The sequence below is a fragment of the Antedon bifida genome, chromosome 2, assembly GCF_963402885.1.
Source record: "Antedon bifida chromosome 2, ecAntBifi1.1, whole genome shotgun sequence".
Classification (NCBI taxonomy): domain Eukaryota; kingdom Metazoa; phylum Echinodermata; class Crinoidea; order Comatulida; family Antedonidae; genus Antedon; species Antedon bifida.
In genome coordinates this window covers 33,250,157-33,262,402 of record NC_136227.1, presented here as the reverse complement: position 1 = coordinate 33,262,402, position 12,246 = coordinate 33,250,157, and the positions used below count along the sequence as shown (strand labels likewise).

At 32.6% G+C, this 12,246-nt stretch overlaps 1 protein-coding gene and 1 pseudogene across 2 annotated transcripts in view; one reads left to right on the top strand and one right to left on the bottom strand.

Annotated features, from left to right (window-relative positions):
• LOC144834645 (NLR family CARD domain-containing protein 4-like) overlaps positions 1 to 12,246 on the top strand; it is a 51,567-nt gene continuing 39,321 nt past the window's right edge. Inside the window, exons 1-2 of the mRNA XM_078689530.1 lie at positions 1 to 63; positions 1,179 to 1,310. The gene's annotated coding sequence lies outside the window, so the exon portion shown is untranslated. The remainder of the gene's footprint in view (positions 64 to 1,178; positions 1,311 to 12,246) is intronic.
• Positions 6,480 to 10,866, bottom strand: LOC144834670 (lymphoid-specific helicase-like; annotated as a pseudogene). Its single transcript, XR_013610993.1, has 9 exons — positions 10,823 to 10,866; positions 10,415 to 10,517; positions 10,047 to 10,205; positions 9,589 to 9,734; positions 9,084 to 9,315; positions 8,690 to 8,809; positions 8,428 to 8,522; positions 7,980 to 8,143; positions 6,480 to 7,803 (listed from the first exon to the last, which is right to left on the bottom strand). The product of XR_013610993.1 is annotated as a lymphoid-specific helicase-like (transcript).

Below are 12,246 nucleotides of genomic sequence, written 5' to 3'. Positions count from 1 at the left end.
GGCAAGTGGCAACCAGTAGTAATGAAGAACAAGGAATTCGAAAAGAGGGTAAATCAGAAACAGGTCTGTTGCTTTCAGAATAATATTTAAACAAAATCCTTTTTGATGTTTAATTCCAATCCTGACCACAATGTAGAACGATATAATAATTAGGAAGCTTCTTTGAGAATTGAGATCCAATAAGCTTAATTCTAATCCGCATTACTGAATACAAATAAAAATAGGTCAACTAAAAAGTTAAATTTTCAGAGTAAATATTTATGTTTTATTATTATTTTAATACATTAAAACTCCGCACGGTGTACGGCTCTGAACATTTTTATTTTTCTGTGTGCTGCCCTCTGTTGAGCATATTTCGACAGCGCCTGATGGAAATTGTATTTGCCGCCCTCTATTCAGATTCAGATAACATTTATTCAGATAATAATGAATGAACATATAGAATAGAAAAAAGATATTAAAGTCAACATAGATAAAGCAGTAATTGGAAGTCATTATTATCATGGATCCCTTCTAGAAGTTAAAACAAAACATTACTACAGTAAAAGAGTAAAAATAAACCTAGAGTATATAATTACATAGTTGTTGATAAAAACAATATAACATAACTAACATCTTCTTTATCAAAATTATTTATAATTATATTTCTATATTTTCTTGATATAAGTGAAATAAGTACCGACATCGGTAAATGAAAAATATATAATCACATATGCATTTACATACATATACATATGGTTACGATGATTGGATGGAGTAAGTATATAGATTAATGATTGCAATAATAAACAACTAATATTTATGTGTAAACTTAAATAGTATATTGAGTATAAATAATGATAATAAGCATATTAACTAAGCTGTATAATATTTAGATATGTAATGATTCTTTAATTTTTTTCGGAAAGTAAATAAAGATATTGACGCCTATACTACAATCAATGGAAAAACGAAGTTTCTGTAACAATAAAACATTCTTATGCATTAACAACAATCTTGATATTATCTAGCCCTGAAAAAACATAAATAAATAGTTAACATGATTACATTCGTATTAATTTGGTAAAAATACTGCCTAATGGATCAATTGATAATCGGCAATGTAATAATATTAATAATGTTTCCAATGAAAATAATATATTCAGAAAAGATAGAATTAGTTATTTTTTCTTAAACAGATGAGAAAGTGTCGACGACTCTTAAAGAAGAACAAGTAAAGCGAAGAGAATATAATGACTCCGCCTCACGAAACAGAAAATCTTGGTTTGTTATCACTCTCGAAAGATTGGGCTTGAAAAAATCAGATTCAAGTGAGTTACTTCAGTTATATGTACGCATTACATAATAATATGGTATCTATATATACATTTACGTAAGGGCAAAATTCGGTAAATCGCGCCTTACTTTTAGAATGTTTACTCGATGGTATATAAAGTTGGTTCGTACTTTCGGTACTTATTTTAACCACCTGATGTAACCCTGTTTACTAATTAAATTGAGTTAGATAATTAGTTATTGACAATTAAAACGAATTTAGGTTCAACGATTTAGATATATAATTTAAGTTTGAAGAAATGTTTACCAAACAAAATCACATTGTCTTACTTTAATTTTGCTCATTTAATCATAATTAATTTGCAAATAAAATATCTTCATAACAAAATTCATGAAATTCATAAATAGTAATTCATCGTACTATTTCATGCTGATGTAGAATCATCTTAACTCAATTAACATTGAGGCACGTCAGTTTAAATTCGTTCTGATTAATGATAGATTCTGTTTGCCGCCCTCTATAATACCTTTTATTTTTATGGATACAGGTACTGTACAGTATAAATTAGGGCCTACTGTATAATGCACAATTATAAATAAACAAATATGCTTTTAAGCTAATAACTTAACACCCTGGGTCGTGTATTCTTTAACTCTTTTCAACAAAGAATAGAATACGTAATATCAATATTATTGCAAACTTGTGTTTCAAACAGCAGCTCCACGGAAATTAATTTAGGATAAATATAACAAGGTTGGTTTTAAATTAAATTAATTCGTACACGTGCAATATTTCATTTTAAATAAAGCAAATTAATTATTTTCAATTTTAACTTTCATATTAAAAAATGTCAAGACTATCATTTTTTGGTGCAATTTCTATTATTTCTGTTTATTTGGAAAAAATTTTCATTTTTTATAGTACAATTAAATTTTTATTCCTACAAACAAAAAGGAATTAACACACATGCGTGCTACAGCCGGTAATGTCGTAAACCGTTAATGTAAAACCTCCAGCTAACTCATGTAGAATGGTCATTATGTAGTAAGGATTGCCTCACAGCTAATGTAGTACTTTACTATCGCTCTAGCTAATGTAGAATTAAATATTATATATTTTACAAAAGCATTAAAAACATGAGATGAGTAGTAGTAATTAGTACGGTCTTTATTTAAATATATATTTAATTTTACTTTCTATGGACCAGAGACTCTGAAATAAAAGATTGAATAAATAATAAAATCACATCGTCTTACTTTAATTTTGCTCATTTAATTATAATTAATTTGAAAATAAAATATCTTCATAAAATAATTTATGAGATTTTGTAAACAAAATTAAAAAATAGTAATTCACCATAATATTTCATGTACTGTAGTTACAACCATCTTAGTTCAAATAACATTGTTTAAAGTTTCTGATTAATGATATTTTCTGTTTGCCGCCTTCTATAATCCCTTTATTTTCATGGATACAGCATTAATTAAGACCTATAAATGCACAATAAATGTGATTAAAACGTAGAGAATTGTGAATTCAGTTTCAATCACAAAAATCTTATGCAACAAATAGCATTTTACCCTGGGTCGTGTATCATAACTCTTTTCACAAAAGACCAAAGAATAGAATATGTAAAATCAATTTTTTGTATTGCAAACGTGTGTTTCAAACAGCAGCTCCACCATAATTACCAGTTAATTTAGGATAAATGGTATGGTTTTAAATTAAATTAATTCGAACAGAAATGCAATATTTCAATTTTGAACAAAGCAATTTATTTACAATTTTAACTTTTCCTATTAAAATTAAATGTCAAAACTATCACTTTGAACGCAATTTCAATTATTTCTGTTATTTGTTATTGCTTTCGTATTAAGAAAAAAAGTTGTACTGAGATTCCTGAAAAATCTTTAATTTGTTTTACCACTCATTTTTTTATTTTACCTACAAAAAAATGAATATAGCCTATGCGTGTTACAACGCTAATGTCGTAAACAGTGAATGTAGAAAAATCAGCTTTAGTAAAACACCTCCAGCTAATGTAGAAAAATCAACAGCTTATAGTAAATACAAAACTAACACCATCTAATTTAGTTATTGGAGTAACAAAATTGCCTCCGTACAGAGCTATAGTTAGCAAATGTAGAATTAATTTTATATTTATTTACAAAATTGAAATTGTCTAAAAAAAAAGCGACTGCTTTGCCTTCTTCCTAACAGCGACCATCTTGTAAGCGAATACCTCCACAAAGCGACCATCAGTCACTGGATGTGAGCTGGAGGTTTTAGCATAAGCGGTGGATTGCTCTACATTTAAACGGTTGTTACGATTTGCCTGGCGACCACCAGTCGTTTAACAGAGTTTTCTTTCTGATTGATAATAAATTGTGTTTGTCGCCCTCTATATTATTTTCTTGGTTTACTACTTCGGCGCGGTTCCAGCACTACTTATTGTATTACAGTACTAGAAATTGCAAGGCCCTTATTAAATAAAATTTATTTATTTTACTAAATATTGTTTTTGCCATTTGTTCGCATCTAGACAAGATTGAAGAATATCTGCTTCAAAGACAAAGGAAATTGTGTAGACAGGCCAGTAGATTTACACCAGCAACAATGCGTGATAGATACAATGTTGACATTTCACAGATGTTCACAGATTTGGAACTACTGAAAGAAGGTGACAAGAATGAAGGCTGCAAACCACCAACATTAACAGAAGTGGTAGATGTTATCAGTTCCACACCTGGATGTAGAGCTCTTATAGATGGGGAGGGTGGGATAGGTAAAACTACCTTATTAAGGCATTTATCATACAACTGGGCTATGGCTACTCAATCGATTAAAGCATTTAAAGGTAAAATTGTATTTCTTTTAAGTGTACGGGATTTAGATAAAGATAACGACATCATTGATCTAATTTTAAAGCAAATTGATATGAAAGACTTTAGCAGGAACACAAAACTTCCACGAAATTCAGAGTTAATTCAAGATTTTCTAATAACCAATGACGATAAATTTGTGTTTTTCTTAGACGGATTAGATGAATTGCGATTTAATAATCCAAGCGTAATTAGTCTGTTCAAAAAGAACAACCTAGAAGAAAGTACCGTGATACTTACTTCACGATCAGAAAGCATAGATGAATTCGTAAAAGAGAGTGACGTACATGTAAGGGTTAAGGGATTTAATGACGAGAGCATAGGAAAGTATATTGACAAACATTTTGAGTATTTTGAAAAACCAGAAATGGGAAAGTCCCTTCGAAACGAATTGGATATTGACACTTATTGGGCTTGGAGAAAACATCCTGAAGCGTATGAAATGTGCAAAAATCCAATGCTGCTTTTTTCAATCTGTTTGCTATGGCAAGACAGTCAAAGCATTCCTAAAGATAAAGCTGAACTCTTTAAAGAAATATTTCGTAATATTTTAAATCAGTTCAATAAACAAAAACAATTCGCAAAGCTTTCTAAATTTGAAGACACACCAGCAAAATACTTAAATGCTATGATTTTGTTGGGAAAATGTATGTATGATAGCTTGAAAGTAAATCAACTTTCAATAAACATGAAAGATTTGAATGCTAAACATACGACTAAAGATTTGGTTGATATTTCCGTGAGACTTGGATTTGTTTACGAAGACGCACCGAATTTAAAATCGAATTTTGATAACATTTATATGCCTCCTCACAAATTGATAGTAGAGTCATTGGTAGGATTTTACTTGTGCAAATTATGTGAAAGTGAAGGTATTGAGAATGAGTGCTCAGATGTACGAACATTACTTACACCATTGAATGATGATGAGTGGAAGGTGATACGAGAGAGTGAGCATTTATACAGAGCGAGAGAGTTTACAATTGGTTTCCTTGGTGATAAAGCTGGCGGTTTCCTCAAGCACTGGGTTACAAATAGTTTGTCAACATATCGCTATCTGCCGAGAAATTTAAACTTTGTTAAAAAAGAACATAAAGATGATGTGGTAAATGAATTAATTAATTACATGACAAGCAAAGATTTAGAAATAAATAATCATTTGGATGATATATCTAGCTCCATAAGAATGTTTATTGATTGCATTAGTCCAGGTGTACAATGTGACGGGCATTTCATACGTCTAATTATGCAATTGTATTGTATGCCATATGGTAGTCGTAATGTCAGTTTATTTTATAGTAAGATGGCATTGGAGCAAAAGGGAAGAGTTATTGCACACATTTTAGGCATTGAAGATAGATGTGACGATGTTGGGATTCAGAATCTATCACGTGATGTATTTAATGACTTTGTATCAGAATGTTCTCTCAAACAAGTTCAATTAGCATTACGTAATCTCATTATCTATCGTAGTAAACTTCACAACATTGATGTTAATACATTGTCTTCATTTCTCATTATGTGTCCTAAGCTGGAGTACCTTCGCATGAGGGATTGCAATCTATCAGCTGACGACATTCATCACGTGTCTGAAAAGTGTTCAAAAAGAAATATTGCATTTTATCATTGTTAGTTTTCACTGATAACGTATGTTACTTCTACTATATAACAGACATATTTTTAAATCTCGCAGCAAGCAGGTGTCAATTTTTAATATCGCAAATAATTGCATTTCTAACATTAAATTTGTATACAATATAAAAACGACCTGTTATATATAAATCGTATAGTAGATTAAATCAATATGATAATCTAAAACATAAAATGTTTTTAAACATTTTATTTTGACATACTTACCTTCATCGACGGAGCGCGCGCGCGTACTTCCGCACGCGGCACACTAGCAACGGAAGTAATAATTATTAACAGCTGTAGCATGCAGATAAACAAGAATGTTTGTTTCTTATTTCATTATAATCTTTATAAGCTGTGCTGCCATATTTAATGATAATGATTCTTTTATAATAATGCAATGTTTTTTACTTGGTTGTGCATGTTTTAAAGTAATTATGTGATAATATTATGTGATAAAATAATATTAAATCATAAATGTAATTTCACTCTTTATAATTAGGTTGGATGGTTTTAACCATTTAACCATCCAATGGTTTTAACCATCCAATACTAAAAGTAAAGTGGTACAACTTTAAACTACAAAACATAACATGAACATAATGATGAAACGTAATTAGTTATCAAAAGCAGTTTTATTAAATGAAAACGTAATTAGAAATTAAATTAACAAATAAACACATGAGATGTCTTTGGCACAGTACAACAACAGAACAAAGTTGTAGTAGAATTTGTAAAACTAAAAATGACAAAAATCAAACAATGAAGACATTATATAATATAGTTTGATATCAATGATTAGTTTCATTGGTGTGTTTTTAAATATATTTTTTGATGTAGACTTATTTTTTATGTTATGATGTAGAAATAGTGAAATATAATCCTGTATAAAATAAATTTAAGGGTGAAAATATATAGATTGGAATAATTAAAAGTTCTAATTAATGTTCAGATATATTTGTGTACAGTCTTTGATTTTCTTTATGTTGTAAGAGTAATAACACTTGGTGTTAAAAATGGTTTAAACCTGAACACTGTGCTGACTTGTAATAACACTTGGTGTTAACAATAGTTTAAACCTGAACACTTTGCTGACTTGTAATAACACTTGGTGTTAACAATAGTTTTAACCTGAACACTGTGCTGAATTGTAATAACACTTGGTGTTAACAATAGTTTAAACCTGAACACTGTGCTGACTTGTAATAACACTTGGTGTTAACAATAGTTTAAACCTGAACACTGTGCTGACTTGTAATAACACTTGGTGTTAACAATAGTTTAAACCTGAACACTGTGCTGACTTGTAATAACACTTGGTGTTAACAATAATTCAAACCTGAACACTGTGCAGACTTGTAATAACACTTGGTGTTAACAATAGTTTAAACCTGAACACTGTGCTGACTTGTAATAACACTTGGTGTTAACAAGTTTAAACCTTAACACTGTGCTGACTTGTAATAACACTTGGTGTTAACAATAGTTTAAACCTGAACACTGTGCTGTGCAGAAAACAACAGTAACTACTTGCATAGAAATAAATGTCATAAATACCATTAACAATCCCAGATTTTAATTTGTGCAATATTGGGTATACATTATGTGAACCCAGTATTGTAGTAAATTTAAAGCCAGGAGCCATGGATTTGATGTGGATATCTTGATGGAGAATTGAATGAATATGCAGAGATCAAACTTGCAATAGATTGTTGAAGACAGGTTAGTTATCCTTCTCTAGCTGAGATCTTTAACTCCATGACATTCTCATCGCAGGATTCCAGAAACTTAAACACTTCATTCTCCTTTACTGGTTTTAATTTCTTTCCCGCGTTATTCCCAACAAGGTCGCTGCGATCCAATAGAAGCTCAAGATCTGCGTCGCTGATGACTTGTTCTTTACAGTTTTTGATAATGCCAGAGTGATCAGTGGAGCGTAACACTTTTAGTAGTTCCATGGGATCCATCACAGCTTTTGAGTCTCTCACCATAGTTTTACTGCCTTTGATTTACCTAAAAAAAACAAGATAATGAATTTTTTAAATGAATGAGAACAATCAATGCCTAGAAGTTTGCATACTACTGTAGAAGTCTATAAAACAATATGATTAATTTAACGTATTCATTTGAATAACGCCCCGGGCATTTATTGTTCAGGAGGGTTTTTAGGGAGGTGTGAAAAACAAAACTGACCTTGATGAATGACCATCTTCTCCAGCTTCCTCTTTGCAGCTGCTCTCTCCACTATCTTCTGGTCAATGGTATTAATGGTCACTAACCTGTACACAATCACTGGCTTTTCTTGACCAATTCTGTGGCATCTGTCTTGGGCTTGTAGATCGGACTGTGGATTCTATAATATAACTATAAATGCTACTTTACAATGTATTGAAAGTCACTACACTAAAACAAACATTACACCACAAGCTTGTGACTAATTATTATAACATGGGTTCAAGGATGTAGCCAATCAGACGCGCTGAAATGAGTCACGTGTGCGCTCTTTATTTTTTCACTATCATGCACTTGAGTGCAAAAATTGCCCAGCAAAAAAGTATATTGCACTCTGTGTGTAAATCGTATGGCAGATTATTGATCATGCTGTAATAAAATGTAGTAATTATTTATTTAACTTACCCAATCACTGTCATATATAATGACTGTGTCAGCTGTTGTCAAGTTGATGAAAGCAGAAAGATGAAATAATCAGGATCATTGCTAAAATTACTAGTCTGAGAAAGATAATAACACAAATACTAACACATAATACTAATTAACATAATACAGCAGTAGTTGCTAAAATCAGAATGTGTGTATCAACTTAATTCAGTATCATTTATATTTACAAGTTATTCCAAATAATTCTAAATTTCTTCATCTTCACCATGCAGGTGCTTACCTGTTGTTGTCTCTCAGCAAAAGCCATGCTGCCATCTAGACGACAGTAGTTGTGGTTTCTTAAGTGGCAGTAATCTTCAAGTATGTCAAGCATTGAGGTCATCTGGGAAAAGATGAGGACCTACAGACAAACATATCAGACATTGAGGTCATCTGGGATAAGATCAGGACCTACAGACAAACAGACAAACATATCAGACATTGTGGTCATCTGGGAAAAGATGAGGACCTACAGACAAACATATCAGACATTGAGGTCATCTGGGATAAGATCAGGACCTACAGACAAACAGACATATAATTCAGATGTTTTTATAAAATAAGCTGGTACCAATTGCCAATTTCATTAACTTATTGCATTCTTTTAAACTAACATGAATATTTAAGATTGATACCTTGTGTCCACGCTTCTTTAGTTCAGGTAACATCCTCTCCAACACTAAAAGCTTTCCGCATGACTTGACAAGATCCTCGTCAACTTTGAACTGTTGCGTGACCGGGTCAAGTGGATATTCCAGTAGGTAAGGATGGTTACAGCATTTTCTTAGTTGCATTACAATGTTTTGAAGCTTAATATTAACTACTGATTCTGTATTTGATGGGGTCACACCAGGTGCAGTTGGTTCTCTGAAATAAATAATAAAAGGGGCATAAAGTAATGTACTCATGGATGTTGTAGTGGTGGAAGTGGACAGGGACACCCTCTCACCAGGTGCTAAGCATCTGTTCCGACCACAGGACATTATAAATATAGCACTAACCAACACCATACTACAAAGAATAATTTCAACACAGCACCCACCCCATGCCACCTGAATACAACAAAATATTTTTCCCATTCAATCTTAACTTGTTGGTACTCACGCCTAGACTTCTCTACTACAACTATTGTAAACTCACTTGGCAAATGTGTCTCTAATCTTTTTGTACCAATCTTCAACATCTTCAGATTCCTCAGTTTCATTAAATACAATGGAGCAGTCGACCGTTTTAGAGCATCCTCTCTTGGGTCGACCTTTTGGGGTCAATGTTACCTCTTCTTTTTTCTGTGGAACAAAAGGACGCCAAGATGAGTGACAACAACATTCTTTTTATATACACTTCAATAGTTTGGAACTTAATAACATAAGGCACCTAAACAAACTATAGAAAGTGTGGCACTCAGGACTCGATTTTTTAACTTTTAGTTATCAACCAATCATTGGCTAATTCTTACTGCAATTTTTCAGCTGCAGAATCTCGCCTCATTTATTTTAGCATGTGTTTCTAATTTCATGTTAACTAACCCTAGATACTCTGGCTTGTAGGCAGCTAGGTTGATTATAACAGAGCCATGGCACGTGATGCACTGTTCTTACCTTGGGTTTGACCTTATCAATAATTGACCTGTCTAGAGTTGATGCGTAGAATTCTTGTTGAATACTCATCATTGGTGCATTTACAATGATCTCTTTCTTTGAAGGTATTGTCAGGTCAACATCTGTCTTTAAGCGTCGTAATAAAAATGGCGTCAAGATCTATAAGATACAAACAGTTTTAATACAGAATAAAATTACAAACAGAAAATATCAACATTAATCTGTGCATGCATTTAAGCCCAGTATAATCTGTTCCAATCTCATCAGGACTATAATTGGTCGATTTAACGTTCGGTCTGATAGATGGAGCAATTACCGTTCCCTTCGTTTTTGATCTAAGAAACTGTTAACTGATTTGTTGGCAGTACCTGGTGCATCATGGATATAACATGTTGTTCTCTCTCTTTAGCTACAATGGCTTCTTCATCTTCGTGACTTGAAAATGAATTAAAATCAAACCAGGATTCAAACCTGAAAAGTAAAATAAAGAAAATTTACATCCACATCATCAGTTTTGTTCTTATACAGAGGGAAATTGTTTGGTGGGCAGTGATTGACATGTTTGCCTTTCACACCTGCTCCGGAAAATAAAAATCATGTCGCATTTTGTTTTGTTTTCACGACGCACCATGTTCCATGTTCTTTTTCCTCGATATGCGTGTAGCTGCATGACACATCATGAAAACAGAAAGTCACTAATGCTGTACGACGCACAATCTGTTGCGAACCTCAACTGGAGCAGGACCGGATCCAAATTGATAACAATTAATACTTACGTTTGTAGATTATCAAACACTTCTGGTAGTAAGAAGTTTAGCATAGACCACAACTCAGACAGGTTGTTTTGAAGTGGGGTACCAGTAAGTAGAAGTCTGTTGGCAGATTGGTACGTCTTCAGTTCTCTAAAATAAACATAGTTGAATACAAATCAAACAATTTATCTTACCACCTTATCATTTTAATAGCTTGTATAAAGTTGGAGGCAAATTTGCACTGCTATAAATTCATTACAAACATGTTGGGATATTTCTATAAACATGATGGTGGTTTCCAAACAGTGAAAGTGGTAGGTAAGACAAGGTTATGAACAGACTTAAGTTGGTATGTGAAATATAAGCTGGGTAGAATCAATTTAGGTTAGGCTCAACTTCACTCAGCACAAATACTTCTTTACATATGACACTCTGTGTGTAAATCGTATGGCAGATTATTGATCACGCTGTAATAAAATGTAGTAATTATTTATTTAACTTACCCAATCACTGTCATATATAGTGACTGTGTCAGCTGTTGTCAAGTTGATGCCTAACCCACCAGCTCTTGTTGAAAGCAGAAAGATGAAATAATCAGGATCATTGCTAAAATTACTACCCAGGCCTAGATAGTAGTAGGCTACTAAACTAGGCTAGTTAGAAGTCACACTTCCCTCCTGCGACTCTCTAGTTTTTGTGTGGGCTAGAAAAGAGAGAAAAAAAGAGTGGTACACGCACGACTGCTGTGCTGGCTGTGCGTGGTGGAGGCCTATAGTATAGGGATAACAATTGATGTGTTCATAATTATTTGTCACGTTAGTTAGGTGCCATGCAGGCACCAGTAGAGTCTAGGCCTAGCGTATTACCAAAAAAGAAACAAACTAACACCCAGCTTACCTAAGTTTTGTGGCTTTTAGAAGAAACTACAACAGGCCTAGGCCTACACCTTTTTATTTTTCATAAAGGCCGCGCTGTGTGAATTGATACAGTTACTACAGTACCACCAAACCAAACCATTAACCACCTGCTCTACTCGTTTTAAATAGAAGCCAAAGAGCGCCTTCAACGGACAACATGACACCGTACCAGTTTTTTAAAAATAATTTATTTTACCAATTTAATTTTTCATCACTATTTCGATATCAAAATATAACTCAATTCGTTTATTTTTTTTCCTACCCAGAATTTAAATACAATACAACAACAATTGTTTTTGTAATATTGTCGGCGCAGTGACGATGCGATAATGCTGAGTCATCATCATGATGACGGTAAAGATGCCAGTTTTAGCATAAAAAAACACTATAGCAAATAATTATATAAAAGGTATAAAATGATGAATGCCGACTGGACAAAGAAAGACAACGGAACAATATGAGAATTGTTTGAAGGTTTGCTTGGCGAAATCAAATGTATATAAGAGGAGGATATAAATGTAAAGAAGCGAA